The sequence below is a fragment of the Lynx rufus genome, unplaced genomic scaffold, assembly GCF_022079265.1.
Source record: "Lynx rufus isolate CCGP_SWC_20201006 ecotype Redwood Valley unplaced genomic scaffold, mLynRuf1.p SCAF_3, whole genome shotgun sequence".
NCBI lineage: Eukaryota > Metazoa > Chordata > Mammalia > Carnivora > Felidae > Lynx > Lynx rufus.
The window spans coordinates 32,336,302-32,351,898 of NW_025814845.1; the positions used below are offsets into that span (position 1 = coordinate 32,336,302).

The 15,597-nt window shown below is 40.5% G+C and overlaps 1 pseudogene; it reads right to left on the reverse strand.

Moving 5' to 3' along the window:
- Nucleotides 1–2,465: 2,465 nt before the first annotated feature.
- Nucleotides 2,466–3,888, reverse strand: LOC124521045 (TOM1-like protein 1; annotated as a pseudogene).
- Nucleotides 3,889–15,597: the final 11,709 nt, after the last annotated feature.

Genomic DNA, 15,597 nt, shown 5'->3' on the forward strand with positions numbered 1-15,597 from the left:
AGCATTTAAAATAGTTTCTGATACATAGAAGCTCCTTAATAGGTCTTGACAAATCTTATAGATCTATTGTAATCCCATATCGGAGCATAGGCTGGGCCTACAGAGCATACCCTGTATGCTGTAAAACGCCACCAGGGGGGTCTGGGTAGCACCTGATAATAAAACTTCGTCATATTTCTACCGAGTGAAATGCACTTAGAGGAGTAAACATAGATCATAAACAACCGCCTATCAGTTCAGGTCAGTTTTTACCACCAGGTGGGTTAGGGAAGGAACTTGGTTTTCAGAGCTTTTGGGATTAAAAAAAATTTTTTTTAATTTTTTTAAATTTATTTTTGAAGCAGAGAGAGAGCAAGACAGAGCATGAGCAGGGGAGGAGCAGAGAGAGAGGGAGACACAGAATTCGAAGCAGGCTCCAAGCTCTATGCTGTCAGCACAGAGCCCAACACGGGCCTTGAACTCATGAACCATGAGATCATGACCTGAGCTGAAGTCGGACACTCAACCAACTGAGCCACCCACATGCCCCAAGCTTTGGGGATTTTATTTTATTTAAAAAAATTTTTTTAATGTATATTTATTTTTGACAGAGAGCGAGAGAGACAGAGCATGAGTAGGGGAGGGGCAGAGAGAGAGGGAGACACAGAATTGGAAGCAGGCTCCAGGCTCTGAGCTGTCAGCACAGAGCCCTACGGGAGGCTCGAACCCACAGAACGTGAAATCGTGACCTGAGCCGAAGTCAGAAGCTCAACCGACCGAACCACCTAGGTGCCTGGGATTTTAGATCTATGGGGAGGGGCCCACAGACCCGCACCCTCTGAGACTGTTTTGGAGATACCTGGAAACAAGTCGGCTTGCCGGGAGAGCTTGTTGAATCGCTTCTGCTCGAACATTGGAGCATGTTATGAAAATAATGTCTGTTGAGGCATCGTTGATAAAGAGCTATTTTTTTTTTAGACTCAACCAGACAATGATAGCAGTTGCTTCTGGAGATCTCTCCTGGTATAACCTCAGGGGAGAGAATTCCTGTCTTTTTGCTGTGCTGTTTGTCACAGCAAAGCGTGTGCCTCCCTCTGCTTCATGCTAAATCCTCCTGTTTCTTACACAAACTTCGAGACTGAGACCCAGACCGGGCGGTGTGCTGGAAGGAAGCCAACAGCCATGAACTCTCGCTGGAAGGTGAGGGAATTAGAACCCTATTCCTTTATCCACTCAATATATATCTTTCGAGCACTTACTCTGTGCCAAATAGTAGAAGCTCTATCTGTATAGCATTTTGTGGTTTATAAAGTGGGTTCACATCCATTGCCTCTTTAAGTAACCCTTTGAGGAAGATGTAGTAAATACTGTTATCTTTGTTTTATGGTGAAGAAGCAGAATCTTGGGAAGTTCAAGGGTTACTTTAAGGCACAGAGGTAACTGAACTGAGACGCCAACCCACTTCTTCTATACCAGACATAATAGAGGTTTGTACTTCATGAACATGGGGTGACTATACATTTTTGGGTTTTAATAGTAATTTATTTGTTATTGTAATTTGTGACATAAACACATCACAATTTATTCTGAATGTTTCTCAGTAGTCTTTGTTTCCAAATAGAAATATTAAATTGTGGTGAAAAGGGGGGAAAAAGGAACTTTCAGTATTATAAAGGATAAAAGAGAATCATAACAAATCAAAGGCAACCTGATACAGAGCCCAGTGACCTCTTCGGGATACCTGAAATATAATTAAACTGTATCATCTAGGCTTTTCCAAGTCATCATTCTAAATAAGAGTATTATTTATAAAGAAGTACAAATTGACGTTTATATCCAGCGTTGGTTAAATGAAGGTATTCAGTAGTCTTATTATTTTGTAATAAAAGAATTTTCATCTACCCTTCTCTCAGCTATATGATGATTTATTTCTCTTCTAAATGGAGGAAGGCCTGTGAACCATAAGATGCTGCAACTAAACTGGTTGGCATTAGTGCAATGAATTTTTCTTCTGCTGAAGTATTTTTTTTAAGTTTATTTATTTTTTATTTTGAGAGAGAGAGGGAGAGAGAAAGAGAGAGAGAATCCCAAGCAGGCTCTGTGGTGTTATTACAGAGCCGACACAGGGCTTGACATGGGACTCGATGTGGCCAACCATGAGATCATGACCTGAGCCAAAATCAAGAGTTGGACACTTAACCAACTGAACCACCCAGGCGTCCCTCTGCTGAAGTTTTAAAGTGAATATATGTTAAACCAAGTTCTTCTGAGATAACATACACCTTGTGCTGTGGTCAGGAACCACTGATGTTACTCTGGAACTGTTACTCTTCTGCTAAACCTCATTATTGCAGAGGAGAAGTGTTCCACCATGGTTTTGATTTGTGGGTAGGTCTTGTCTTCTGAGCTTCAGAGCTGCCCAGGGTCTATCTCTTAGAGAATCGGCACCTCTAATGTAGTTAACAGGCCAGTCATCCACTTTCACCTCAGCAGTCACTGTGGCTTTGAGCTCCTTTGTGGTGATAAGCATCAGTGTTTTCATACCTAGCTTCTGTAGTGACAGCAGGAGCTAAGGGGTCAGACTCCATTACCTCGTAGTAATTGGGTGGCTGGAGATCATTCTTCGTCATTGCTGAGTGATTGCTGGGCTAGAATGACAGTCTCCAGCTTGATAGTGTTGCTGGAATGGTCTGTAGACTAACCCAACTATAGTAACACTGCATTTGAATATTTCAGAAAACTCTCATATGTAAGACTTGAGGGGAGATTTTGGCTGGTCCTTTGGGTAAACAGGGATGTTTTTGTATTTGCCAAGGCTAGCAAATCTACTTGTGGATGAAGAGTAGGTTTCAACTTGTTACAACAGGACTTGGAGAGCTGAAGTGTAAGTCTGAAAGCTGAGCGTTCGTGTCCCAGAGTGGCTGAGCTCTCCCAGAGTGGCCCCACGCATTGGAGGGCTGGGACTCAGGACAAGGAGATCGCAGAACGAGGCTTAAGTTTCCCTGGTGGTATTGGCATCTTTCCTCTGGTTCTTATTTTGCTCCAAAATTCTTCGTTGTTTTTGAGTAAATCTCTCATATCCAAAGATAGCATTATTTAAATCCTCATTCACTTGAATTAGCTCAACAGTTACATTTTCATTGTCCACTACAACAAGCACGTCCGTGATCCCATCCTGTGTCTCCTGACCCATCTTTTATACAAAGTTTCTGCAGTAGCTCTATGTCTTCAAGATTTTCAGACCCAGGAACACGGTGCGTCTGCATCAGTATGGTGGACAGCACCCTCACATTCATTTTCACCATATCTAATTCACTGTGCAATTGTCCAATCTGTTGTGGGACCAGTGTAATAGTAGAGCTCTTGAGAACAATTATAGAAAGAAGAGCTGGTTCAGTAGAATTCAATGAGATCTCAGCAGTCTCTTGTCTTACTGTTTCATCCTTGCATCTGAGGGAGGAAACTGAACACCTTTCTTAAGAAGGTCAAGCTACACTTCTTTCACTTCGCTTACATCCACACCTCCTGGGAGATGCTGTGACCAAATCTTAATGAAATTTAAGAGTCTACTCTGAATGTCTAATGGAAAGATATACCTGGGATTCAGCAGCTTAACTAGATTATCATTAATGAATTCCTTCTTCACAATCAGAGATTGAAAACTGGGACCACAGTTCTGCGTGCACAGATCAGTAAGTGACAAGGTCAGTTGGATTTCTTAATGATTGTAGTTTTGGGAAATCCTTTACTTCAGAGCTTTTATTGCATCTTTTTTGCCCATGATGGGCAGTGTTAATTATGACACACGTGCACGAACTGGCCCCAGTCTTCTGTCTGAATGCTAGCATATGTAGCCTTTTTGTATTTTGGGGTGTTCTGTCCATCACTTGTAGGATACAGATATGACATTGTTTCAGAGGCAGGATTCTGTTCATCTCATAGTAGGCATCAGTCAACATACATGGTCTTCCTAGAAGACCACTTAGGGATCAAACCACAGAAGCCATTCTTGGTGGAAAGAGTGGTTGGGAAGAAATGAAGAGTCAGAATCTTGTAGCACAGGACGCTACTCCCACAGGATGCTCATGTGTGACCAGTTCCAAATGCTTCAGATTATTGGTGTTCCAGTTTAACTTCCAGACTTGAACTTTTCAGAGTGTGCACTGCTATTAGTTCTTTCACAGAAAGACCAGGTTCCTCTTGCTGTACCTTGAGGTGGTCGCTGGTTAGGAAGTCTTTCTCCATTGGTAACAGTCCTACAAGGCCCGCAGATGTAAGTTTCACTGCCCCCCGAGCTGTGAGATCTAGGCAGCCACAAAAATCGGGGTGCCTGAGGCTGGTGTGAGCTCCTCTCTGTTGATGCTGGTGAGCAGGGCAAGGCGGAAAGAAAGTGGGAAGATGGCACTGCCAGCAGCCATACCTGGGGGGTATTTCAGCAGACCCCCTGCTGTATGTTAAATTAGATACCTGTCCCTCAGGCCACTGCTTTCAGACAAGCAGATACACCTCCTTTCACAGAAAGTCTGGGCACTTTTTTATTTATTATTATTTTTAATTTTAGTTTTTTAAAATTTACATCCAAATTAGTTAGCATATAGTGCAACAATGGTTTCAGGAGTAGATTCCTTAGGGCCCCTTACCCACTTAGCTCATCCCCCTTCCCACCCCCACCCCCCAGTTTGTTCTCCATATTTATGAGTCTCTGATGTTTTGTCCCCCTCCCTGTTTTTATATTATTTTTGTTTCCCTTCCCTTATGTTCATCTGTTTTGCCTCTTAAAGTCCTCATATGAGTGAAGTCATACGATATTTGTCTTTCTCTCACTGACTAATTTCACTTAGCATAATACCCTCCAGTTCCATCCACATAGTTGCAAATGGCAAGATTTAATTCTTTTTGATTGCCGAGTAATACTCCATTGTATATATACACCACATATTCTTATCCATTCATCCATCAATGGGCATCTGGGCTCTTTCCGTACTTTGTCTGTTGTCAGTAGTGCTGATACAAACATTGGGGTACATGTGTCCCTTCGAAACAGCACACCTGTATCAGTTGGATAAATACCTAGTAATGCACTTGCTGGGTTGTAGGGTAGTTCTATTTTTAGCTTTTTGAGGAACCTCCATACTGTTTTCCAGAGTGGCCGCATCAGCTTGCATTGCCACCAACAATGCAAAAGAGATCCTCTTTCTCCACATCCTCGCCAACATCTGTTGTTGCCTGAGTTGTTAATGTTAGCCATTCTGATAGGTGTAAGGTGGTATCTCATTGTGGTTTTGATTTGTATTTCCCTGATGATGAGTGATGTTGAGCATTTTTTCATGTGCCGGTTGGCCATCTGGATGTCTTCTTTGGAGAAGTGTCTATTCATGTCTTTTGCCCATTTCTTCATTGGATTATTTGTTTTTTGAGTGTTGAGTTTGAGAAGTTCTTTATAGATTTTGTATACTAACCCTTTATCTGATATGTCATTTGCAAATATCTTCTATTACATCATGTGCCTTTTAGTTTTGTTGACTGTTTCCTTTGCTGTGCAGAAGCTTTTTATTTTGATGAGGTGCTAATAGTTCATTTTCACTTTTGTTTCCCTTGCCTCTGGAGACCTGTTGAGTAAGAAGTTGCTGTAGCCAAGATCAAAGAGGTTTTTGCCTGCTCTCTCCTCGAGGATTTTGATGGCTTCCTGTCTTACATTGAGGTCTTTTATCCATTTTGAGTTTATTTTTGTGTATGGTGTAAGCAAGTGGTCCAGGTTCATTCTTCTGCATGTCGCTGTCCAGTTTTCCCAGCAGCACTTGCTGAAGAGACTATCTTTATTCCTTTGGGTATTCTTTCCTGCTTTGTCAAAGATTAGTTGGCCATATGTTTGTGGGTCCATTGTTGGGTTCTCTATTCTGTTCCATTGATCTGAGTGTTTGTTTTTGTGCCAGTACCATACTGTCTTGATGATTACAGCTTTGTAGTATAGCTTGAAGTCTGGGATTGTGATGCCTCCAGCTTTGGATTTCTTTTTCAAGATTGCTTTGGCTATTCGGGGTCTTTTCTGGTTCCATACAAATTTTAGGATTATGTGTTCTAGCTCTGTGAAGAATGCTGGTGTTATTTTGACAGGGATTGCATCGAATATGTAGATTGCTTTGGGTAGTATCGACATTTTAACAATATTTGTTTTTCCTATCCAGAAGCATGGAATCTTTTTCCATTTTTTTGTGTGTGTCTTCTTCAATTTCTTTCATAAGCTTTCTAGAGTTTTCAGTGTATAGATTTTTCACTTCTTTGGTTAGATTTATTCCTAGGTATTATATGGTTTTTGGTGCAATTGTACCTGGGATCAATTCCTTGATTTCTCTTTCTGTTGCTTCATTGTTGGTGAATAGGAAAGCAACCGATTTCTGTGTGTTGATTTTATATCCTGCGACTTTACCGAATTCATGGATAAGTTCTAGCAGTTTTTTGGTGGAATCTTTAGGGTTTTCCATATAGAGTACTATGTCATCTGCAAAGAGTGAAAGTTTGACCTCCTCCTGGCCAATTTGGATGCCTTTTATTTCTTTGTGTTGTCTGATTGCAGAGGCTAAAACTTCCAATACTATGTTGAATAACAGTGGTGAGAGTGGACATCCCTGTCTTGTTCCTCAAGCTCTCAGTTTTCCCCCATTGAGGATGATATTAGTGTTGGGTCATTCATATATGGCTTTTATGATCTCAAGGTATGATCTTTCTATCCCTACTTTCTTGAGGGTTTTTATCCAGAAAGGATGCTGTATTTTGTCAAATGCTTTATCTGCATCTATTGAGAGGATCATGTGGTTCTTGCTTGTCCTTTCTTTTATTGATGTGATGAATCACATTGATTGTTGTGTGGATATTGAACCATCCCTGCATCCCAGGTATAAATCCCACTTGGTCGTGGTGAATAATTTTTTTAATGTATTGTTGGATCCAGTTGGCTAATATCTTGTGGAAGCATTTTGCATCCATGTTCATCAGGGAAATTGGTCTATAGTTCTCCTTTTTAGTGGGGTCTCTGTCTGGTTTTGGAATCAAAGTAATGCTGGCTTCATAGAGTGAGTTTGGAAGTTTTCCTTCCATTTCTATTTTTTGGAACAGCTTCAAGAGAATAGGTGTTAACTCTTCCTTAAATGTTTGGTAGAATTCCCCTGGAAAGCCATTTGGCCCTAGACTCTTGTTTTTTGGAAGATTTTTGATTACTAATTCGATTTCCTTACTGGTTATGGGTCTGTTCAAATTTTCTGTTTCTTCCTGTTTCAGTTTTGGTAGTGTATGTTTCTAGGAATTTGTCCATTTCTTTCAGATTGCCCATTTTATTGGCATATAATTGCTCATAATATTCTCTTATTGTTTTTATTTCTGCTGTGTTGGTTGTGATCTCTCCTCTTTCATTCTTGATTTTACTTATTTGGGTCCTTTCCTTTTTCTTCTTGATCAAACTGGCTAGTGGTTTATCAATTTTGTTAATTCTTTCAAAGAACCAACTTCTGGTTTCATTGATCTGTTTTACTGTGGTTTTTTTGGTTTCGATAGCATTGGTTTCTGCTCTAATCTTTATTATTTCTTGTCTTCTGCTGGTTTGGGGTTTTATTTGTTCTTTTTCCAGCTCTTTAAGGCATCAGATTAGATTGTGTATCTGAGATCTTTCCTCCTTCTTTAGGAAGGCCTGGATTGCTATATACTTTCCTCTTATGACCACTTTTGCTGCATCCCAGAGGTTTTGGGTTGTGGTTATCATTTTCATTGGCTTCCATATACTTTTTAATTTCCTCTTTAACTTCTGGTTAGCCCATTCATTCTTTAGTAGGATGTTCTTCAGTCTCCAAGTATTTGTTACCTTTCCAAATTTTTCTTGTGGTTGATTTTGAGTTTCAATTTTGTTGTGGTCTGAAAATATGCATGGTATGATCTTGATCTTTTTGTACTTGCTGAGGACTAATTTGTGTCCCAGTATATGGTTTGTTCTGGAGAACGTTTCATGTGCACTGGACAAGAATGTATATTTTGCTGCTTTAGGATGAAGTGTTCTGAATATATCTGTTAAGTCCATCTGGTCCAGTGTGTCATTCAAAGCCATTGTTTCCTTGTTGATTGTTTTATTTGATGATCTGTCCATTGCTGTGAGTGGGGTGTTGAAGTTTCCTACTATTATGGTACTGCTATCAATAAGTTTCTTTATGTTTGTGATTAATTGACTTATATATTTGGGTGCTCCAACATTTGGCACATAAATGTTTACTTCTTGGTGGATAAACACCTTAAATGATATAATGCCCTTCTGCATCTCTTGATACAGTCTTTATTTTGAAGTCTAGACTGTCTGATATAAGTATGGCTACTCCAGCTTTCTTTTGTTGACCATTAGCATGATAGATGGTTCTCTATCCCCTTACTTTCAATCTGAAGGTGTCTTTAGGTCTAAAGTGGGTCTCTTGTAAACAGCATATAGATGGATCTTGTTTTCTTATCCATTCTGTTACCCTATGTCTTTTGATTGGAGCATTGAGTCCATTGACATTTAGAGTGAGTACTGAAAGTTATGAATATTGCCATTATGTTGCTTGTAGAGTTGGAGTTTCTGGTGGTGTTCTCTGGTCCTTTCTAACCTTTGTTGCTTTTGGGTATGTATGTATGTATGTATGTATGTATGTATTTATATTTTCATCTTTTCTCCCTTCAGAGGGTCCCCCTTAAAATTTTTTGCTGGTTTAGTGGTCACAGATTCCTTTAATTTTTGTTTTTCTGGGAAACTTTTTATCTCTCCTCTTTTGAATGACAGCCTTGCTGGCTAAAGAATTCTTGGCTGCATATTTTTCTGATTCAGCACATTGAATATATCCTGCCACTCCTTTCTGGCCTGCCAAGTTTCTGTGGATAGGTCTGCTGCAAACCTGATCTGTCTTCCCTTGGACTTTTTTCCCCTTGCTGCTTTCATGATTCTCTCCTTGCCTGAGTATTTTGTGAATTTGACTGTGATATGCCTTGTTGATGGTCGGTTTTTGTTGAATCTAATGGGAGTCCTCTGTGCTTCCTGGTTTTTGATGTCTGTGTCCTTCCCCAGGTTAGGAAAGTTTTCCTCTATGATTTGCTCACATAACCCTTCTACCCTTATTTCTCTCTCTTCCTCTTCTGGGACCCCTATGATTCTAATGTTGTTCCTTTTAATGAGTCACTGATTTCTCTAATTCTTAAATTGTGCTCTTTTGCCTTAATCTCCCTCTTTTTTTCTGCTTCATTATTCTCCATAAGTTTGTCCTCTGTGTTGCTGATTCTCTGTTCTGCCTCATCCATCCTTGCTGCTGCGGCATCCATTCATGATTGCAGCTCAGTTATAGCATTTTTTATTTCATCCTGACTAGTTTTTACTTTTTTTTATCTCTGCAGAAAGGGATTCTAATCTGTTTTCAACTCCAGCTAGTATTCTTATTATCGTGATTCTAAATTCTGGTTCAGACATCTTGCATGTATCTCTGTTGGTTAAGTCCCTGACTGTCGTTTCTTCCTGCTCTTTCTTTTGGGGTGAATTCCTTCATTTCATCATTTTGAAGGAAGAAAAGGAATTAATGAGGTAGAAAAAATTAAAATAAAAAAATATTAAAATTAAAAAATTTAACACACACACACACACACAAAATCGAATAAATGATGCTAGATCCTAGGTGTGTTTTGGTCTGGGTGTTGAAAGTGGCTTGAAAGGGGCACCTGGGTGGCTCAGTGGGTTGAACGTCTGACTTTGGCTCAGGTCATGATCTCACGGTCCGTGAGTTTGAGCCCTGCGTGGGGCTCTGTGCTGACAGCTCAGAGCGTGGAGCCTGTTTCGGATTCTGTGTCTCCCTCTCTCTCTGACCCTCCCCTGTTCATGCTCTGTCTCTCTCTGTCTCAAAAAATAAATAAACATTAAAAAAAATTAAAAAAAAAAAAGAAAGTGGCTTGATAGATTAGAGAAAAAAGGGAGAAAAAAGAAAAAAAAGGAAATAGTTTGAAAATTTGAAAAAAATGAATGCACTGAAGTAGACTAAATTGAAATGATGGAAGTAAAATAGAATTTGAAAAAATATACACAAAAGTAAAGAATATAGTAGAAAAAAATTAAAGAAAAATATTTTTAATAAAAATTAAAAATAAAAATGAATTTTTTCTCTTTATTCAAGAAAAAGAAAAGAAATGAAAAAGAGAAAAATGAAAAAGAAATTGTTTGAAAATTTGAAAAGTCAATACACTGAAGTAGACTAAAAGAAAATGATGGGAGTAAAATGGAATTTGAAAAATTTACACAAAAATAAAAAATACAGTAAAAAAATTAAAGAAAAATATTTTTAATAAAAATTGAAAATAAAAATGAATTTTTTCTCTTTTTTTTGCTGAATTCTGTGGTTCAGGTTGTGCAGATTGTTTTGTTAACCATCAGATCAGTTTTATAGGTGTGCAGGATGGTTTAGTGTTGGTCTGGCTGTATTTCATTGATGCAAGACACACAAAAAACTTCCATGCTGTTCTGCCATCTTGGCTCCCTCCAAGTCTGGGCACTTTTTAATCTGGACCCTGGTGAGGGTGAGTCCTTTAGAAATGTTTCTCAGTTTGTACTAAAGCCTTTTGGATCCCTGGACACGAGCCCTGTTGACTTTGAAAACACAATGTTTTGGGGGCTTATCCTTCAGATGCAGGTCTTAAGATTTGGTGTTCCCATGGGGTGCATGCGTGGCTCAGTCAGTTGAGCATTCAAGTTCAGCTCAGGTCATGATCTCACAGTTCATGAATTCGGGCCCTGCATCGGGCTCTGTGCTGGCTTTAGATTCTGTGTCTCCCTCTCTCTCTGCCCCTTCCCTGCTTGTGCTCTGTCTGGCTGGCTCTCTCTCAAAAATAAATTAAAAAAAAAAAGATTTGGGGTTCCCAATATTGGTTTCATACCTTTTGCTCCTCAGAGAGAAGCTTAGTATTTTGAGCTCCCTCACCATTGTGAGTTGCCACCCCAGGGTGTGGTTTATGGTGAGACTGTCTTCACTTCTCCTCCCTGCTTGGATGTGGGTTTCTTCTCATTTGCTGGATATGTAGGAGTCTCTCAGCTAGTTTTGGCTTTGTTTGTTTTTTTTCCAGAGGAAATTGTGCCACATGTAGTTGTAGATTCGGTGTGTCCATGGGAGGAGAAGAATTCAGGATTTTTCTTCGTGGCCATCATGAACCACAGCATCTTTAGTGAATTGTCCTTCGTGGCCATCATGAACCACAACATCTTTAGTGTATAGACATGTTTGAACCCATAAGGATCAGACTGTTGAGCAGTTGTTGATGCCAGCCATCAAATCAGGATTTAAATAGCTTTGGTGATGGGGCGCCTGGGTGTCTCAGTTGGTTGAGCGACCGACTTTGGTTCAGGTCATGATCTCAAGGTTTGTGAGTTTGAGCCCCACATCAGGCTCGCTGTTGTCAGCATAGAGCCTGCTTGGGGTCCTCTCTCCCCCAGCAGCCTCTCTCTGCCCCTCCCCCACTCACACTCTCTCTCTCTCTCAAAAATAAATAAACATTCTTAAAAAATAGCTTTGGGGGCACCTGGGTGGCTTGGTTGGTTAAACTGAATTCAGCTCAAGTCACGATCTCACAGTTCTGTGAGTTTGAGCCCGGCATCGGGCTCTGCACAGACAGTGTGGAGCCTGCTTGGGATTGTCTCTCTCCCTCTCTGTGTCTCAAAATAAATAAGTAAACTTAAAAAAAATAGCTTTGGCAAAACATCTTCCATGGAACCTATTTCAGCTTAAGGTGGTTAATCAGAAATTTTATATTATAAGGGCTTACCCTTCTTTGGAGAATGTGATGCATTGCCCAGACCCCTGCTTAAGGATTAAAGGGCTCAGTCTTCTAGCTACTGAGAAGGTTGTTGGCTAATATCTGTCTTTGGGAATTGCCACCTGGTGGAGCCCAAGGTTACACCCCCTGACTAGGGGCAGCCTTCATCCCATGGTGCTAAAATATAAAAGCCCCTCCCCCTCTCCTGGCTGGGGAGAACTCGGAAGGGCCATTCTTGGTCCAGACTTCCCTCTGGGGTTGGCTGAGACTTGTTGTACCTGCTCCATAGCCCAGCTTCCCCCTCTGCCCTATCCTGCTCTGTTCCCTTTCTCCCATGGGCATTGAACCAAGGGCACTCCCAAATACACCTCTGTACCCAAATCAGCATCTCAGAGTCTGCTTCCTGGGGAACACAGCCTGCGAAACCAGGTCTCAGTAGGAGGTGAAAAAAAAATAGTTCTCAGATCCTTATTGTGTGAGAAAATACTCACTTTTGAGATTTTCTGCCTTTGATCATTAAAAAGGAAAGAGAAAAAAATGACCCTTTTGGAAATTTGCTCAGTCTTTCTGCTGAACCAGACACTCTGCTCTATATTGTTTCCCTTTATTTACTAACTTTCACCCTGATTTTAATTTATCTCAAAATAAGAAAAGCCAAACCTTCTTGAGCCCATTTTTGCAAGCGTAATTTGTTGCAGAACAGAAAATGACAGGAGGACCTTGAAGGACAAGGCATTTGTTGGAACAAGAAATGCAGAACATTATAGCAGAATGGAGTACTTTTGGTAATGATGCATGGGGTTGAAATGATGTGAAAGGGAGGTCATTTAACCATGTAAATTGAATGAAGGAGCATTCCATGAGAATGACCCCAGGCTCCAGTTTTCAGAACAAGAAGGTGGTAGGTCTCAGAATGAGGTCACCCTAGCACACGTGGCACTGAGTCCATCCGTCCACTTGGGTTTGGCAACCTGGTTTAATTCTCTGCTGGAGCATGGATTAGTTTTCATCTCAACAGTCCTTCTGCTTCTCGGAGGGTAAAAAATAGGCCCATTTTATAATATACTGCAAGGTATCTCAGGGTAAGAGCTATCTTAGGGAAGGAGGATTTTCACAAACAAATTGGCAACTCAATTGGAACTGGAGTTGCTGTTGAAGGTCTCAGGAACAGGTTAAACCAGTTACATTTGCTGGAGAAAAGGAAGAGGAGGAAGGGCTGTTAACCGTTGTCATTGTTTTTTCTCTAATATTTCCTACCAAGCAACTGCTTTGGGATAATAACAAAATGATTTCACTATGGAAAAAAAATGCAGAGAAAAGGAACTGGAGCTGTTTGATTGGCTAATAATGAACATAAAGGACTTCATGCTTGTTGAATGGCAGATTGAAATCCAGTGAGTATTCATGCAGATCTTATGGGGGTGGTATTGGATGGGACCACAAATTAGTGCTGGCATTAATGAGATGGAGGCTGTAAAATACAGAGAGTTCCAATAACCAGGATCTCTGATAAGGCCCGATTGAAAGCACCCAGACCTTTCAGACAAGTTCTGTGCGAGAGCAGAGCAATAAACAACAAAGACATTCAGAATGGGGGAAAACTGGGGATTATATAATGGACTGAAGTGGTGTTAGAACGCTTGGTTGAAATGACACAGCGCAGCTGAGTGACAAACATAGCCTTGCCTAGAATAATGATTTTTAGAAACAGACATTGTTTAGATGCTACTCAAATGATCAGAGAGAAAAATTCTGCCTTTTTATTGTAGGGAAGTTGGTCTAAATGAGGAACTGCCCTGTGACAATACCACTACTGCTGCACCTTATATGTGATGGACATCGTGGTTTGTGGTTCATGGCACTGTTAACACTTGTTATCCGGTCCCGTCCTCACAGTGTTTGCACACTGATAGTTGAATGCATGTCTGTGCACCCAGTTAGCTTTGGAATGCCATGACAGGAACCGGATCATATTCATTCTATGAGGCTTCTCCTCTTTCCATTTAATTGTTTGTGAATTCTCTGAAGTAATTTGTTTCAAAGAACACTGCCTCGTAGAAAATCTCCCTTTCCCAGCATTCTGGGATTATCTGGCATATAGAACAAATGCTGTTGTGGCAAAGTTATATTACATAATGGCATTAAGTTGATAAATGAATGGAAGACACCATGGAACATTAACATGGGTGGCTTGCGTTTGCATGGGTGGAATTCTCGGATAACTTCAGTCTGCAAAACTCATCCACAGCTGCTGTAGGTATATTCTCTTTCCCAAGCAGGCTAATAAGGTTTTGCTGAGCATGTGTGCTCTTTATAGAACCTTCTGGCTTTCTAGAACTCCATCAGTAACTTTTTAGGAATTTGTCTCCATTTTGTCTCGGGTAAACCAGCTGGTGCCTCTCCTGCTGGTGCCACTCATGCTTATTTGTTGTTCAATCTCCAGTCTTCTATTTCCTGTCCCTCTCGGGAAGCCCTAGGTCCTAAAATAGTTATGGACTGTCTTTTGTTCAAGGCACACACAATGTTGCTGTGCTGCTATAGGGGACACAATTGGTGGGAGAACTTACATTGTTTCCCCGATGGCCACCATCTTGGTTTTGTTCTTCCACATCCTCATTTTCCATATTACCTGAGTTATTTCAGTGCCTTAAGGTCTTTTAAGGGCCTCATTGTGTATGCTGGCTTTTAACCTGCTTTTTTGTAGTCTCTCCTTTCTATTGAGGTTTGATATGTGTTCAGCATAGAGCCTGACATACAGTGTATGTTTATTTAGTAATGTTGAATTGAACTACCCTGTGTGAGAGAGGCCCTTTTGTATTCATTGTATATATAAGAACAGTTAAACCAAGAGAAGTTATATCTACAATCTTAGATAAAAATTTACAGCTGCGAACCCCCTTGGAAATCAATTAAGCTTTTCCATCTCATCCCCATTGTTTGTATTGATAAGAAAATTAAATTAGAAGGAAATTGACTTTCCCAGTATCTAGTAGTTAGTGGGTGGTTTAATAAAGGCTAGAATCCTGGGCTGTGGTCAATGTCTGTGTCCCCATATGTCTTCTCAAGGTTAAAGACGGTAGACACAGAGATACTCCTGTGTGCATCATATTGATCTTTTAAAAAATTTTTTTTTAGTTTATTTTGAGAGAGATTGAGAGCAAGCATGAGTTGAGAAGGGGGGGAGGAGAGAGAGAGAGAGAGACAGAGAGAGAGAGAGAGAGAGAGAGAGAGAGAGAGAGAATCCCAAGCAGGCTCTGTGGTATCAGCACTGACACAGAGCTCGATCTCACGAACCACAATATCATGACCTGAGCTGAAACCAAGAGTTGGACACTCAACTGACTGAGCTACCCAGGCACCCCATCATATTGATCTTAATTTCAACATGTTTATGCCAGGCCTGCCATGCCAGTGGCTTTTTATTTATTCCTTGATGATTTCATGTCTTTCCATACCAAGAATTTAAGAAATGCCAGGGAGAGAGAGCCTGGAAGTCTTCCTGAACTGGCTGGTATGGAGTCATAGAATATAAAGGTCAAAAGAGGTTGTACAGGTTCCCTAGGTCAGTCATGCTCTAAAATTTTAGTCTCCATCTATACCATTCTGCCAAGTGGTCAGCTAGACTCTGTCAGAACATTCCTGGTCTCTCTCTGGAAAGAGCTGACTCTTGGGGTTTGACTGAAAGCCATCTCCCTGGAGCCTTCACTTGAGGACCAAGTCTACCCCTTTGAGGATGCTCAGAACAACTGAATTTATGGCCTCCATATCAGTTCTTCCAATTTGGTTCTCCGTGATGTTTCTCTTTCTACATTAACGTTTTTT